The 17,530-nt window shown below is 41.3% G+C and overlaps 3 non-coding genes across 3 annotated transcripts; all 3 read left to right on the top strand.

Annotated features, from left to right (window-relative positions):
* The first annotated feature begins 231 nt into the window (after positions 1-231).
* LOC145091105 (small nucleolar RNA R71) lies at positions 232-338 on the top strand. The gene has a single exon (XR_013701993.1). It is a non-coding gene; the product is annotated as a small nucleolar RNA R71 (small nucleolar RNA).
* Positions 339-8,291: 7,953 nt separating this feature from the next.
* LOC145091104 (small nucleolar RNA R71) lies at positions 8,292-8,398 on the top strand. Its single transcript, XR_013701992.1, has one exon. It is a non-coding gene; the product is annotated as a small nucleolar RNA R71 (small nucleolar RNA).
* Positions 8,399-16,350: 7,952 nt separating this feature from the next.
* Positions 16,351-16,457, top strand: LOC145091103 (small nucleolar RNA R71). Its single transcript, XR_013701991.1, has one exon. It is a non-coding gene; the product is annotated as a small nucleolar RNA R71 (small nucleolar RNA).
* Positions 16,458-17,530: the final 1,073 nt, after the last annotated feature.

The following is a 17,530-nucleotide window of genomic DNA, read 5'->3' as shown; positions in this document are numbered from 1 at the left end:
TTATTTAGCATGGCCATGACAGCTGCAATTTCTTCAGTTTGGGTCCCTCCACCGCCTTTACTTCCGTCTTGCCTCGGGTTATGGTACTCGCGAGAGTGTTTCACGAATTCTTCGATGAGCTCCTTGACCTCCCTTGGATTTTTCTTTGTCAACGGTCCTTGAGAATCAAGGAGTTGTCTTGTCATTACATTGACCCCATCATAAAAGATTGACATCTCTTGCTGCACATTTAGGTCATGTTGAGGGCAATTTCTGAGTAGGCCCTTGTACCGCTCCCATGCTTCGTATAGTGACTCCCCCGGTTGTTGCTCAAAGTTGGTTATCGCCTTCTTGAGTTTGGCTATCTTGGATGGCGGGCAGAACTGGTCCAGGAATTGCTCACGCATTTGAGCCCAAGTAGTGATTGTACCTGGTGGGAGTGCTTTTAACCACTCCTTAGCAGCTCCTTTGAAAGTGATAGGAAGCATCCTAAGCAAGACTGTATTTCTTGTGACATTTGGGACATTGAAGTAATCAGCAATGTCGTTGACTTCGTCTAGATGCTTAAAAGCATCCTCATGATCCTTCCCGAAAAATGGGATGTCCTTCAGTGCTGTCAATATGTGTCCCTTTAGTTCGAATGTGGCAGTGGCAGGAATTGCGGGTTGGACTAACCCAGGACCCATGTCATCTCGTATCCGCTTTTTGTATGCTCCCATGGACATTTCTTCAATCGCTGCCATCTCGTTCCTTGGCTCGTTCTCGGGTTCACTTGTGTGTTCTTCAAATTCTGGCTCGGTATCGCTTTCGGACTCGGTTTGCACGGGTGTGTGTTCCAAATGCTCAAAATTGCTCTTGTGCTTCGCTGATGAGCTGGACTCTCCTGTCTTCTTTCCCGACTTCCTAGAAAAGGCTGACTTCAATTCTTGCAAGGGCGTCTTTTTCTTGTGAAGTGCAGATTCGGGGTCTTCCAGTGGTGGCACCAAGTGTGTGTTTGAGCTTCTGGTCATGAACTCCTGCAACTTGCTAAACTAAAACGTAAAACTGAACTAAAATAAGAAAAACTAACTACCAAATAAAAAAAAATTTAAAAATTTTGCCTGTCCACGTCGTGGCAAGTATGTGGCCACGTCGTGGACTCTGTAAAAATTTTTATTTTTGCTGAAAAATTAACTTTTTGTGGCTGTGATCCCACAAGAAGGATCGATTAATTTAATGCAAATAATTAAACTAAAAACTAAGCCGTTCCCCGGCAACGGCGCCAAAAACTTGATGTGCACAAAAGTACCCACTAATTTTAATATTTATAACCTAACAAACTTAGACTATCTATGCACTTATAGGCAGTGTACCTAGTCAGATTACAGTATAGCTTAGGTAAGTCGGGTGTCGATCCCAGGGAACGGTGTTCTAATTAATTTACTTACTATTAAATTAACCTAATTTATTAACAAATTTAATGAAGGGTTTTATCTGATTTTACAAGATCAGATGAACTTAAATCCAATTCAATAAGTAAAAACACACACTCTTGTTTAGATTGAATCCACTTTTCCCTTATGGCTAGCTAACAATTACGGATTACTAAGTTGGTTTTTAATTATATTAGTAATTTAGTTCTATCTTACCAATATTTAACTAATTCATGTCAAACCATGTATGTTCACACATAATTAAACACAGAACCAATTATAGTTGAAAATATGCTATATAAGATTTGTTGTGTAAACGCAATTATGATCACAATTCTCGTTCTCTAGCACAGCTAAACTTTATTTATTCTAATTATTAACTAAGATTGGTCAATCCTAGCTCTAACAATTCAATGTTCACTAAATTATTAGGTAAACAGGTTCATGCAGTTTAATGGTCACTAAGCTACACAGAACATGTAATTAAACAATTAGATAAACAAATATTAACATGCTAGGTCATACAAATCAAACACAAGCAAATTTTCACCAACTAAGCTTAATCCATAATCATATAACTATTCATAAGTTCAAAGCTTCATCTAGCTAAACAAGAGTAGCTAGATTCAGCTGCTCATTATAGTAATTAAACTAACACAGCTAAAACTAATGAAAGACATGTTCTAAAAATAAACCTTTACTTCTTTTGGTGTTGAAAACCCTCTTCCAGAGCCTTTCTTTCGTTCTTATTCGTCTTCTGGAACTCTTTCTCTTCTGCCAAAAGTCTCTCCTTTCGTAATAATCATCAGAACTTATATAATGCTTAAAAACTCGCGCCACGTCGTGGCCAGGTTGCGCCACGTCGTGGGCTTCAAGCAATCCGTATCCTTCAAGGAAATCCTCCGCGTCGCGATGCTTATCTTCTGAACACCCATGCCACGTCGTGGGATTCATCGCCACGTCGTGAAATTAGCTCTTATCGTGAATTTATTATTTTCTTGTCTTCCAAGCCTCCCATGTTCCCCATTTTGTCACCTTTGGTCCCTTTCTTCGAAAATCCTTTGTATTGACTGAAAATAACAATTTAAACTCATAAGTATCTTTATTCTAAACATATTATCAATTTATTAATAAAAATGTACTTAAATACTGCCTAAAAATAAGTGTAAATATGGCAATATCAAAATACCCCACACTTAGGTTTTGCTTGCCCTCAAGCAAATTTCAACTTAATTCTTAATTACTAAAACTACACAGAACAATCCGACTCTAGTTCAGCCATTATGCCAAAACCTCAACGCATGCATTTGTGTCTAAAATTCTCCTAAAGTACCCCCATACTTTAAATACTCACAATCTTCATAAACACTCACCCACTTTTTCCGAACAATGCTCATTTTATGCAACCCTCCGAATCCATCCGCAGAAAACCTCCCAACCTCAAGGTATTTTTAGTTGAGCAACCTAAGCGTACATAACCTAGAATTACAATTTTTCGATACCACTATGGAGCTTTATTTGAATTCTTCATTTCTTTGACATTTGATCTTTAGTTTCTTTGAATTCACCACCTTTGTTTGATATTTTTGGGTATCTTCAACCTTTTGGATTTCTTCAGAATTTTGATCTTTTGATCTTCCCTTTATTTGCTCCAAAATTCTTCAAACTTTACTCGTAATTCTCTTTTTTTCTTTTCTTTTTTTTTTCTTTCACATGTAACTCACTTTTTTTTTCACTTAAAAGCCTACATGCTTAAGCAGAGGCGCTCAACCTCAACCTTTATTGGTTAATGATAATAATTTTCCTGGATACATTTCAGGTTTAGGCTGCTAAACCTATTGCATCCCTCAGACCAAGCGGGGTTATGTTTTTGTTCCATGATTTCACTAAAATAAGGGAAGCCACAAATGCACTATAACGTGTATTGGCTCAACTAAACATTTGAACTTTCATCGGATCATCCCGCATAATACTAGCAATTATAGCTCAAATTATTAGTACTAGATTCAAGTAATTTCAATTTTCCAAATTTTCTGGCAATTTACTAGCAATTTACTGTTTCTACCCCTACCCCACACTTATTTCATACAATGCCCTCATTGTATGTATAAAACAAATCAAAATTAAAGACAAGGGAGAAAAAGGAACAGACTCCCCTGGGATAGTGGCGTGAGCATCTCCAAAAGCGTGGACAAAGTACAATTGGACTTTCAAAAATCGAAACCCGGTGGAAAACTGGTTGAATACGTAAATAAACCACGAACCGCACTCGAAACTTCAATTCGTCAAAGTGTGTATTTGTAAGGAAAAATGTGGCAATGATAAACTGGATCTCATCGTGATATGGGTTGACACCGCAAACACAAAAAAAAACTAAACTACCAAAAATTTCAAGAGCGCCACGACGTGGCACAAGGAGTCCACGTCGTGGAAACTGAACCTCAGCAGAAAATGAGTTGTTTGCTTTATTTACTCTAGCAGCTTTGACCAATGACTAACTGGTTGCCGACGCTTCTATGCAAATATATTTCCCAACTATAACCTCTCTCCTAATAGACCCCACACTTATCTTGAATTGTGGTTCCGACTCACGACTCTTAGCTTCTTTGACTAGACAAACACGACTCGAAAGTTAACCTTCTATGCTCCTTAGAATTCCAACGCTAATCTGAAAAATGAGATCAACCCAAAAGAAAAATAAAGTAACATAATAGTCTTAATAAAGTTTTACATCACATACTAAAGTTAAAAAAAAAAAACTCAAAAACAGAACAAATAAAATCAATCATCATCTTGATCTTGTGCTCCACTCGGCCCTGCTCTATCATCTTGTGGACGCCATAGCTCCTCCCATGTCAGAAAATAGGGATATTGTGGTGGCATAGAAGGTGGTCGGGTCACACCCAAATGTGAATAGATACCCTCAGTAAGCTGGGTATGGTAAATAGCATGACCTCGTAGATTATCCAAATATGTTCCCACCCGACTCTGAAAAGGGTCGGTGGGCACTCCTTGCACATACTGCGAAGCAGCACGCTCTCGTTCGACCTCACCTCTAGCCCGCACATTCCGACGCCTCGGCCTAGCTGGTGGCTGCTGTCCCGGCTGCACTTCCTCCTGTTCGTCATCGATCGGTGGTATAACAAAGCGACCCCCGATATTCACCACCGCGCGCATCACACCCAAGACTTGAATGGTCAAGTCTGTGTCCGGGAATCGAGTGAGATTCCTCACAAAGTCAGGGTTCAAAATTTGATATGACCTAGCCAGGCGAGTAACCAAATGCCCCCCAGTAATCGGGCTCCCAGGCCTAGAATTGGCCGCTTTCTTCCCCATAAACCTTGCCAACATATAAGGCAGATCACAACAAACCCCCGGGGTAATAAGTGTCCATAAATAAAATAGATTCTGGATGGGGACCTTATCACCATGATGCTTGTGATTGATTGAAAACGTGATAAGGCGGTGCAAAAATCAGAACACAGGATTCCGTATTTGTGACTCACTCGAGTCACGAGTGTTGTACTCATGGTTAGAAATGCCCCGCCAAAACTGCACATCCAAAGTACCTGGAGTAAAATCCCGCACACATCCAAGCAAGAAAGGAATAAAAAATGGAGATTGCGTCTCCACTTCCGTATAGAGTCCCATACGCCAAGCAAACTCCCGAAGACTACACTCACGATATACACCTCCAAGACGAAACACAAGTGCCCTATTGTAGGTGACATCAAGGGTGCGCTCTTCAAAACAAACGGTAGAAAAAAATTCTACCGACAATTCCCGGAACACGGGTTCTTGAATGGCGAATAGATTCCTCCACCCGTGACAAGTGAACGAAAATTGATCTTCAACATAAGTCTTCGACCAATAACGTTCCAGTTCCACTACCATTCCCACTCTACCCAGCCATCCCCAATCAATAATTGGGGCTATTGCAAACTCCCTATTGTATAACCATCCAAGTCGATTCTCGTAGGTTGTTAGCAACGGTCGGGGAATGTTTTGAGGGAATTGATATAGAGGATGTATGCTTGCTACATCTATCGGGCCCTCTTCCTGCTGGACAGCTCGTCGTGGTCCCATTTCTGCAAACAAGAGCAAAGCAAAGCAGCAAACAAATAACACATTAAAACATATATAAAAGGGCCTGCCAGAAGTCACGACGTGGCCAGGCTGCGCCACGTCGTGGAGCTTGTCGAACCCAAATGCTGAATCGGACATGTTTACGTGCGATTTCCATAAAAATAATTCTTGGGGTTTGTTCCTATGGACTTTTAAATAACATGGAAACTAAAATCGGACACTAGATTCAACCAATTTCGTGAATCATTCAAACCCTAATCACGACAACTTGAAATTGGAAGAAATAATTGCAAAATAATAAATAAAACACGTACCAAATGGAGTAATTAGCAAGATCTTGCAACGAATTTAGAAGTATAATAAGAAATTGGCAGTAGGGTCGTGATGTTCCCGTGAGTGCGGCAGTCTTCCAAGTGGGGGATAAGGGGTTTCACGGTCAAAGGGTTTTAAGCGATTGGTCCCCCCCCCCTGATTTTTAAAGGCCACGACGTGGCGGGCTTTGCCCACGTCGTGGACCTTAAATTTCCTCAGATCGCGAATTATTATTAAGCCCACGACGTGGCTGGCTATGCCCACGTCGTGAGAGCTGTCAGATGCCAAATTTTAATAATATTCATCTAATTGACTAATTTCTTTGCAAATATTTCATTATTTAAAGTCCCCTACAGCTATTTCTCTGCTTATTACCGGTTTTTAGATGATGAATTGATGTCTTTCCTAATTAAAAAGAAAATAAATAGAAAAAGAAAATTGCAAACCAAACTCGGGTTGCCTCCCGAGAAGCGCTTCTTTTTCTTGGAGTCTTGAGCTGGACTCCGTGTCTTCTACGTTGACTCTTCGGAAGAGTCTACCACCAGGATCTTTTGTTCCTTGAACCGCCGTTTATAAGCTTGAACTCTCCTTTTATACGCCTTCTTTGAATTTTCTTTTTTAGTTTTTCCATATTCTTCATGCTTTCGTTTTGTGCCCTTTGTGTGTTCCTCGCTCTCCATAGCGTTCCCCTCTTTTTTCACCTCCGGCCTTGTTTCTTTTGAAGTGACTTCCTCTTCATCACTTGTCATTTCCTCGTCCTCTTCGCTCACCCAAGAAGGTGGGTTCTTGTAAGCTATGACTTCAATCAAATACGGAACAGATGCCCTGGGTTTTGTCCTCTTGGCTTGATGAACTACCTTTATCTCTTCTTCCATAAGCTTTTCCAACTCTTCTAGTTCATTCTCCTCATTAATCGTGAACACTTCTTCTTTATCTTCTTGAAAATCATTTCTTATCCCGAAGACTTCTTGTTCATCTCCAACCCTCAAAGTGAGCTTGGACTCGCGGATATCAACCAGGGCACCAGCAGTGTTAAGAAATGGCCGACCAAGGATTATCGGAACATCCGTGTCTTCTTTCATGTCCAAGACTACAAAATCTATTGGAAAAACAAATTTTCCGATTTTCACCAAAATATCCTCCACTATGCCTCGGGGTTGTGTCACTGAACGGTTCGCCATGTGAATCTTCATCTTTGTAGCCTTCATCTTCTGAATCTCCAATTTTTGATAAAATGAAAAAGGCATTAGATTAATGCTAGCCCCGGAATCGGCTAAAGCATTAACCTTCATTTTATTCCCAAACTCGCATGGAAGAGTGAGGCGTCCAGGATCCCCCATCTTTTCTGGTGTTTCTCCCAACACAACTTTTGAAATTTGCTCACTTAGAATCACTGTAGACTGTTTCTTTAATTGCCTTCGCGTATCTATCAAGTCTTGCAGTAATTTCTGGTTCTCGGAAGCTTTGGATAAGGACTCAACAAAGGGAGTATTAATTGGAATCCCTTTCACATGCTTCACAAACTCTAAATGTTCCTTCTCCAGTTGACTAAGTGCTGCACGGGTGGGAAATGGCATAGGTGGATGATAATCTGGAATAGGCTCAACAGATTTTTGCTCAGACTTGCGCCACGTCGTGTCCAGAGGCGTGCCACGTCGTGGCGAGCCTGGTTCAGCATTCTTTCCATTTTCGATCCTTGATTTCTTGGGCTGCTGCGGTTGTTCTTCCAACGCCTCCAGGAACTCGGATATTGTATCTTCTTCAGTATCGATGGCCATTACGTGAGATTGGGCTTTTACTTCGGGATTCTTCGGGGACAATTTTTCATGGACTAAAGTGGCTAGTTGACCAAGTTGTACTTCAAGGTTGTGGATGGAGGCTTGCTGGTTCTTCATCAAGGTTTGTTGTTCCATGATAGCGGAATCCGTGGCATCATGTCTCTTCTCCGAAGCCTCCATAAACTTCATCAAAATGGTCTCTAGGTCGGGTTTCTTCTCGATTGGTGGCTGCTCCTTTTGGTAAAAGCCTCGACCTGTCTGCCTATACTTCTCTTCTTTTTGCTTTTTATACTCTTCATAGGGCAGCCACTCCTTCTTTGGTTTCCTCCAGTCGTCATCAAACTTATCCCCACTAGAGTAGCACACTTGAGCTTTTCTGTTCCCAGACTCATCCATATTGCAGTCCTTGGTCAAGTGTGGACCACTGCATCGCTCGCACCCCACTCTTATGGCATGTATCGACTGGTCCATTTGTGTTATCCGGCGATCCATGTTATTTAGCATGGCCATGACAGCTGCAATTTCTTCAGTTTGGGTCCCTCCACCGCCTTTACTTCCGTCTTGCCTCGGGTTATGGTACTCGCGAGAGTGTTTCGCGAATTCTTCGATGAGCTCCTTGACCTCCCTTGGATTTTTCTTTGTCAACGGTCCTTGAGAATCAAGGAGTTGTCTTGTCATTACATTGACCCCATCATAAAAGATTGACATCTCTTGCTGCACATTTAGGTCATGTTGAGGGCAATTTCTGAGTAGGCCCTTGTACCGCTCCCATGCTTCGTATAGTGACTCCCCCGGTTGTTGCTCAAAGTTGGTTATCGCCTTCTTGAGTTTGGCTATCTTGGATGGCGGGCAGAACTGGTCCAGGAATTGCTCACGCATTTGAGCCCAAGTAGTGATTGTACCTGGTGGGAGTGCTTTTAACCACTCCTTAGCAGCTCCTTTGAAAGTGATAGGAAGCATCCTAAGCAAGACTGTATTTCTTGTGACATTTGGGACATTGAAGTAATCAGCAATGTCGTTGACTTCGTCTAGATGCTTAAAAGCATCCTCATGATCCTTCCCGAAAAATGGGATGTCCTTCAGTGCTGTCAATATGTGTCCCTTTAGTTCGAATGTGGCAGTGGCAGGAATTGCGGGTTGGACTAACCCAGGACCCATGTCATCTCGTATCCGCTTTTTGTATGCTCCCATGGACATTTCTTCAATCGCTGCCATCTCGTTCCTTGGCTCGTTCTCGGGTTCACTTGTGTGTTCTTCAAATTCTGGCTCGGTATCGCTTTCGGACTCGGTTTGCACGGGTGTGTGTTCCAAATGCTCAAAATTGCTCTTGTGCTTCGCTGATGAGCTGGACTCTCCTGTCTTCTTTCCCGACTTCCTAGAAAAGGCTGACTTCAATTCTTGCAAGGGCGTCTTTTTCTTGTGAAGTGCAGATTCGGGGTCTTCCAGTGGTGGCACCAAGTGTGTGTTTGAGCTTCTGGTCATGAACTCCTGCAACTTGCTAAACTAAAACGTAAAACTGAACTAAAATAAGAAAAACTAACTACCAAATAAAAAAAAATTTAAAAATTTTGCCTGTCCACGTCGTGGCAAGTATGTGGCCACGTCGTGGACTCTGTAAAAATTTTTATTTTTGCTGAAAAATTAACTTTTTGTGGCTGTGATCCCACAAGAAGGATCGATTAATTTAATGCAAATAATTAAACTAAAAACTAAGCCGTTCCCCGGCAACGGCGCCAAAAACTTGATGTGCACAAAAGTACCCACTAATTTTAATATTTATAACCTAACAAACTTAGACTATCTATGCACTTATAGGCAGTGTACCTAGTCAGATTACAGTATAGCTTAGGTAAGTCGGGTGTCGATCCCAGGGAACGGTGTTCTAATTAATTTACTTACTATTAAATTAACCTAATTTATTAACAAATTTAATGAAGGGTTTTATCTGATTTTACAAGATCAGATGAACTTAAATCCAATTCAATAAGTAAAAACACACACTCTTGTTTAGATTGAATCCACTTTTCCCTTATGGCTAGCTAACAATTACGGATTACTAAGTTGGTTTTTAATTATATTAGTAATTTAGTTCTATCTTACCAATATTTAACTAATTCATGTCAAACCATGTATGTTCACACATAATTAAACACAGAACCAATTATAGTTGAAAATATGCTATATAAGATTTGTTGTGTAAACGCAATTATGATCACAATTCTCGTTCTCTAGCACAGCTAAACTTTATTTATTCTAATTATTAACTAAGATTGGTCAATCCTAGCTCTAACAATTCAATGTTCACTAAATTATTAGGTAAACAGGTTCATGCAGTTTAATGGTCACTAAGCTACACAGAACATGTAATTAAACAATTAGATAAACAAATATTAACATGCTAGGTCATACAAATCAAACACAAGCAAATTTTCACCAACTAAGCTTAATCCATAATCATATAACTATTCATAAGTTCAAAGCTTCATCTAGCTAAACAAGAGTAGCTAGATTCAGCTGCTCATTATAGTAATTAAACTAACACAGCTAAAACTAATGAAAGACATGTTCTAAAAATAAACCTTTACTTCTTTTGGTGTTGAAAACCCTCTTCCAGAGCCTTTCTTTCGTTCTTATTCGTCTTCTGGAACTCTTTCTCTTCTGCCAAAAGTCTCTCCTTTCGTAATAATCATCAGAACTTATATAATGCTTAAAAACTCGCGCCACGTCGTGGCCAGGTTGCGCCACGTCGTGGGCTTCAAGCAATCCGTATCCTTCAAGGAAATCCTCCGCGTCGCGATGCTTATCTTCTGAACACCCATGCCACGTCGTGGGATTCATCGCCACGTCGTGAAATTAGCTCTTATCGTGAATTTATTATTTTCTTGTCTTCCAAGCCTCCCATGTTCCCCATTTTGTCACCTTTGGTCCCTTTCTTCGAAAATCCTTTGTATTGACTGAAAATAACAATTTAAACTCATAAGTATCTTTATTCTAAACATATTATCAATTTATTAATAAAAATGTACTTAAATACTGCCTAAAAATAAGTGTAAATATGGCAATATCAAAATACCCCACACTTAGGTTTTGCTTGCCCTCAAGCAAATTTCAACTTAATTCTTAATTACTAAAACTACACAGAACAATCCGACTCTAGTTCAGCCATTATGCCAAAACCTCAACGCATGCATTTGTGTCTAAAATTCTCCTAAAGTACCCCCATACTTTAAATACTCACAATCTTCATAAACACTCACCCACTTTTTCCGAACAATGCTCATTTTATGCAACCCTCCGAATCCATCCGCAGAAAACCTCCCAACCTCAAGGTATTTTTAGTTGAGCAACCTAAGCGTACATAACCTAGAATTACAATTTTTCGATACCACTATGGAGCTTTATTTGAATTCTTCATTTCTTTGACATTTGATCTTTAGTTTCTTTGAATTCACCACCTTTGTTTGATATTTTTGGGTATCTTCAACCTTTTGGATTTCTTCGGAATTTTGATCTTTTGATCTTCCCTTTATTTGCTCCAAAATTCTTCAAACTTTACTCGTAATTCTCTTTTTTTCTTTTCTTTTTTTTTTCTTTCACATGTAACTCACTTTTTTTTCACTTAAAAGCCTACATGCTTAAGCAGAGGCGCTCAACCTCAACCTTTATTGGTTAATGATAATAATTTTCCTGGATACATTTCAGGTTTAGGCTGCTAAACCTATTGCATCCCTCAGACCAAGCGGGGTTATGTTTTTGTTCCATGATTCCACTAAAATAAGGGAAGCCACAAATGCACTATAACGTGTATTGGCTCAACTAAACATTTGAACTTTCATCGGATCATCCCGCATAATACTAGCAATTATAGCTCAAATTATTAGTACTAGATTCAATTAATTTCAATTTTCCAAATTTTCTGGCAATTTACTAGCAATTTACTGTTTCTACCCCTACCCCACACTTATTTCATACAATGCCCTCATTGTATGTATAAAACAAATCAAAATTAAAGACAAGGGAGAAAAAGGAACAGACTCCCCTGGGATAGTGGCGTGAGCATCTCCAAAAGCGTGGACAAAGTACAATTGGACTTTCAAAAATCGAAACCCGGTGGAAAACTGGTTGAATACGTAAATAAACCACGAACCGCACTCGAAACTTCAATTCGTCAAAGTGTGTATTTGTAAGGAAAAATGTGGCAATGATAAACTGGATCTCATCGTGATATGGGTTGACACCGCAAACACAAAAAAAAATTAAACTACCAAAAATTTCAAGAGCGCCACGACGTGGCACAAGGAGTCCACGTCGTGGAAACTGAACCTCAGCAGAAAATGAGTTGTTTGCTTTATTTACTCTAGCAGCTTTGACCAATGACTAACTGGTTGCCGACGCTTCTATGCAAATATATTTCCCAACTATAACCTCTCTCCTAATAGACCCCACACTTATCTTGAATTGTGGTTCCGACTCACGACTCTTAGCTTCTTTGACTAGACAAACACGACTCGAAAGTTAACCTTCTATGCTCCTTAGAATTCCAACGCTAATCTGAAAAATGAGATCAACCCAAAAGAAAAATAAAGTAACATAATAGTCTTAATAAAGTTTTACATCACATACTAAAGTTAAAAAAAAAAAACTCAAAAACAGAACAAATAAAATCAATCATCATCTTGATCTTGTGCTCCACTCGGCCCTGCTCTATCATCTTGTGGACGCCATAGCTCCTCCCATGTCAGAAAATAGGGATATTGTGGTGGCATAGAAGGTGGTCGGGTCACACCCAAATGTGAATAGATACCCTCAGTAAGCTGGGTATGGTAAATAGCATGACCTCGTAGATTATCCAAATATGTTCCCACCCGACTCTGAAAAGGGTCGGTGGGCACTCCTTGCACATACTGCGAAGCAGCACGCTCTCGTTCGACCTCACCTCTAGCCCGCACATTCCGACGCCTCGGCCTAGCTGGTGGCTGCTGTCCCGGCTGCACTTCCTCCTGTTCGTCATCGATCGGTGGTATAACAAAGCGACCCCCGACATTCACCACCGCGCGCATCACACCCAAGACTTGAATGGTCAAGTCTGTGTCCGGGAATCGAGTGAGATTCCTCACAAAGTCAGGGTTCAAAATTTGATATGACCTAGCCAGGCGAGTAACCAAATGCCCCCCAGTAATCGGGCTCCCAGGCCTAGAATTGGCCGCTTTCTTCCCCATAAACCTTGCCAACATATAAGGCAGATCACAACAAACCCCCGGGGTAATAAGTGTCCATAAATAAAATAGATTCTGGATGGGGACCTTATCACCATGATGCTTGTGATTGATTGAAAACGTGATAAGGCGGTGCAAAAATCAGAACACAGGATTCCGTATTTGTGACTCACTCGAGTCACGAGTGTTGTACTCATGGTTAGAAATGCCCCGCCAAAACTGCACATCCAAAGTACCTGGAGTAAAATCCTGCACACATCCAAGCAAGAAAGGAATAAAAAATGGAGATTGCGTCTCCACTTCCGTATAGAGTCCCATACGCCAAGCAAACTCCCGAAGACTACACTCACGATATACACCTCCAAGACGAAACACAAGTGCCCTATTGTAGGTGACATCAAGGGTGCGCTCTTCAAAACAAACGGTAGAAAAAAATTCTACCGACAATTCCCGGAACACGGGTTCTTGAATGGCGAATAGATTCCTCCACCCGTGACAAGTGAACGGAAATTGATCTTCAACATAAGTCTTCGACCAATAACGTTCCAGTTCCACTACCATTCCCACTCTACCCAGCCATCCCCAATCAATAATTGGGGCTATTGCAAACTCCCTATTGTATAACCATCCAAGTCGATTCTCGTAGGTTGTTAGCAACGGTCGGGGAATGTTTTGAGGGAATTGATATAGAGGATGTATGCTTGCTACATCTATCGGGCCCTCTTCCTGCTGGACAGCTCGTCGTGGTCCCATTTCTGCAAACAAGAGCAAAGCAAAGCAGCAAACAAATAACACATTAAAACATATATAAAAGGGCCTGCCAGAAGTCACGACGTGGCCAGGCTGCGCCACGTCGTGGAGCTTGTCGAACCCAAATGCTGAATCGGACATGTTTACGTGCGATTTCCATAAAAATAATTCTTGGGGTTTGTTCCTATGGACTTTTAAATAACATGGAAACTAAAATCGGACACTAGATTCAACCAATTTCGTGAATCATTCAAACCCTAATCACGACAACTTGAAATTGGAAGAAATAATTGCAAAATAATAAATAAAACACGTACCAAATGGAGTAATTAGCAAGATCTTGCAACGAATTTAGAAGTATAATAAGAAATTGGCAGTAGGGTCGTGATGTTCCCGTGAGTGCGGCAGTCTTCCAAGTGGGGGATAAGGGGTTTCTCGGTCAAAGGGTTTTAAGCGATTGGTCCCCCCCCCCTGATTTTTAAAGGCCACGACGTGGCGGGCTTTGCCCACGTCGTGGACCTTAAATTTCCTCAGATCGCGAATTATTATTAAGCCCACGACGTGGCTGGCTATGCCCACGTCGTGAGAGCTGTCAGATGCCAAATTTTAATAATATTCATCTAATTGACTAATTTCTTTGCAAATATTTCATTATTTAAAGTCCCCTACAGCTATTTCTCTGCTTATTACCGGTTTTTAGATGATGAATTGATGTCTTTCCTAATTAAAAAGAAAATAAATAGAAAAAGAAAATTGCAAACCAAACTCGGGTTGCCTCCCGAGAAGCGCTTCTTTTTCTTGGAGTCTTGAGCTGGACTCCGTGTCTTCTACGTTGACTCTTCGGAAGAGTCTACCACCAGGATCTTTTGTTCCTTGAACCGCCGTTTATAAGCTTGAACTCTCCTTTTATACGCCTTCTTTGAATTTTCTTTTTTAGTTTTTCCATCTTCTTCATGCTTTCGTTTTGTGCCCTTTGTGTGTTCCTCACTCTCCATAGCGTTCCCCTCTTTTTTCACCTCCGGCCTTGTTTCTTTTGAAGTGACTTCCTCTTCATCACTTGTCATTTCCTCGTCCTCTTCGCTCACCCAAGAAGGTGGGTTCTTGTAAGCTATGACTTCAATCAAATACGGAACAGATGCCCTGGGTTTTGTCCTCTTGGCTTGATGAACTACCTTTATCTCTTATTCCATAAGCTTTTCCAACTCTTCTAGTTCATTCTCCTCATTAATCGTGAACACTTCTTCTTTATCTTCTTGAAAATCATTTCTTATCCCGAAGACTTCTTGTTCATCTCCAACCCTCAAAGTGAGCTTGGACTCGCGGATATCAACCAGGGCACCAGCAGTGTTAAGAAATGGCCGACCAAGGATTATCGGAACATCCGTGTCTTCTTTCATGTCCAAGACTACAAAATCTATTGGAAAAACAAATTTTCCGATTTTCACCAAAATATCCTCCACTATGCCTCGGGGTTGTGTCACTGAACGGTTCGCCATGTGAATCTTCATCTTTGTAGCCTTCATCTTCTGAATCTCCAATTTTTGATAAAATGAAAAAGGCATTAGATTAATGCTAGCCCCGGAATCGGCTAAAGCATTAACCTTCATTTTATTCCCAAACTCGCATGGAAGAGTGAGGCGTCCAGGATCCCCCATCTTTTCTGGTGTTTCTCCCAACACAACTTTTGAAATTTGCTCACTTAGAATCACTGTAGACTGTTTCTTTAATTGCCTTCGCGTATCTATCAAGTCTTGCAGTAATTTCTGGTTCTCGGAAGCTTTGGATAAGGACTCAACAAAGGGAGTATTAATTGGAATCCCTTTCACATGCTTCACAAACTCTAAATGTTCCTTCTCCAGTTGACTAAGTGCTGCACGGGTGGGAAATGGCATAGGTGGATGATAATCTGGAATAGGCTCAACAGATTTTTGCTCAGACTTGCGCCACGTCGTGTCCAGAGGCGTGCCACGTCGTGGCGAGCCTGGTTCAGCATTCTTTCCATTTTCGATCCTTGATTTCTTGGGCTGCTGCGGTTGTTCTTCCAACGCCTCCAGGAACTCGGATATTGTATCTTCTTCAGTATCGATGGCCATTACGTGAGATTGGGCTTTTACTTCGGGATTCTTCGGGGACAATTTTTCATGGACTAAAGTGGCTAGTTGACCAAGTTGTACTTCAAGGTTGTGGATGGAGGCTTGCTGGTTCTTCATCAAGGTTTGTTGTTCCATGATAGCGGAATCCGTGGCATCATGTCTCTTCTCCGAAGCCTCCATAAACTTCATCAAAATGGTCTCTAGGTCGGGTTTCTTCTCGATTGGTGGCTGCTCCTTTTGGTAAAAGCCTCGACCTGTCTGCCTATACTTCTCTTCTTTTTGCTTTTTATACTCTTCATAGGGCAGCCACTCCTTCTTTGGTTTCCTCCAGTCGTCATCAAACTTATCCCCACTAGAGTAGCACACTTGAGCTTTTCTGTTCCCAGACTCATCCATATTGCAGTCCTTGGTCAAGTGTGGACCACTGCATCGCTCGCACCCCACTCTTATGGCATGTATCGACTGGTCCATTTGTGTTATCCGGCGATCCATGTTATTTAGCATGGCCATGACAGCTGCAATTTCTTCAGTTTGGGTCCCTCCACCGCCTTTACTTCCGTCTTGCCTCGGGTTATGGTACTCGCGAGAGTGTTTCGCGAATTCTTCGATGAGCTCCTTGACCTCCCTTGGATTTTTCTTTGTCAACGGTCCTTGAGAATCAAGGAGTTGTCTTGTCATTACATTGACCCCATCATAAAAGATTGACATCTCTTGCTGCACATTTAGGTCATGTTGAGGGCAATTTCTGAGTAGGCCCTTGTACCGCTCCCATGCTTCGTATAGTGACTCCCCCGGTTGTTGCTCAAAGTTGGTTATCGCCTTCTTGAGTTTGGCTATCTTGGATGGCGGGCAGAACTGGTCCAGGAATTGCTCACGCATTTGAGCCCAAGTAGTGATTGTACCTGGTGGGAGTGCTTTTAACCACTCCTTAGCAGCTCCTTTGAAAGTGATAGGAAGCATCCTAAGCAAGACTGTATTTCTTGTGACATTTGGGACATTGAAGTAATCAGCAATGTCGTTGACTTCGTCTAGATGCTTAAAAGCATCCTCATGATCCTTCCCGAAAAATGGGATGTCCTTCAGTGCTGTCAATATGTGTCCCTTTAGTTCGAATGTGGCAGTGGCAGGAATTGCGGGTTGGACTAACCCAGGACCCATGTCATCTCGGATCCGCTTTTTGTATGCTCCCATGGACATTTCTTCAATCGCTGCCATCTCGTTCCTTGGCTCGTTCTCGGGTTCACTTGTGTGTTCTTCAAATTCTGGCTCGGTATCGCTTTCGGACTCGGTTTGCACGGGTGTGTGTTCCAAATGCTCAAAATTGCTCTTGTGCTTCGCTGATGAGCTGGACTCTCCTGTCTTCTTTCCCGACTTCCTAGAAAAGGCTGACTTCAATTCTTGCAAGGGCGTCTTTTTCTTGTGAAGTGCAGATTCGGGGTCTTCCAGTGGTGGCACCAAGTGTGTGTTTGAGCTTCTGGTCATGAACTCCTGCAACTTGCTAAACTAAAACGTAAAACTGAACTAAAATAAGAAAAACTAACTACCAAATAAAAAAAAATTTAAAAATTTTGCCTGTCCACGTCGTGGCAAGTATGTGGCCACGTCGTGGACTCTGTAAAAATTTTTATTTTTGCTGAAAAATTAACTTTTTGTGGCTGTGATCCCACAAGAAGGATCGATTAATTTAATGCAAATAATTAAACTAAAAACTAAGCCGTTCCCCGGCAACGGCGCCAAAAACTTGATGTGCACAAAAGTACCCACTAATTTTAATATTTATAACCTAACAAACTTAGACTATCTATGCACTTATAGGCAGTGTACCTAGTCAGATTACAGTATAGCTTAGGTAAGTCGGGTGTCGATCCCAGGGAACGGTGTTCTAATTAATTTACTTACTATTA

This window comes from Lactuca serriola, chromosome 2 (assembly GCF_051521515.1).
Source record: "Lactuca serriola cultivar US96UC23 chromosome 2, Lser_US96UC23_V15, whole genome shotgun sequence".
In the NCBI taxonomy this organism is placed as follows: domain Eukaryota; kingdom Viridiplantae; phylum Streptophyta; class Magnoliopsida; order Asterales; family Asteraceae; genus Lactuca; species Lactuca serriola.
The sequence above is the reverse complement of the archived record's forward strand: the minus strand, read 5'-3'. Positions and strand labels throughout refer to the sequence as shown.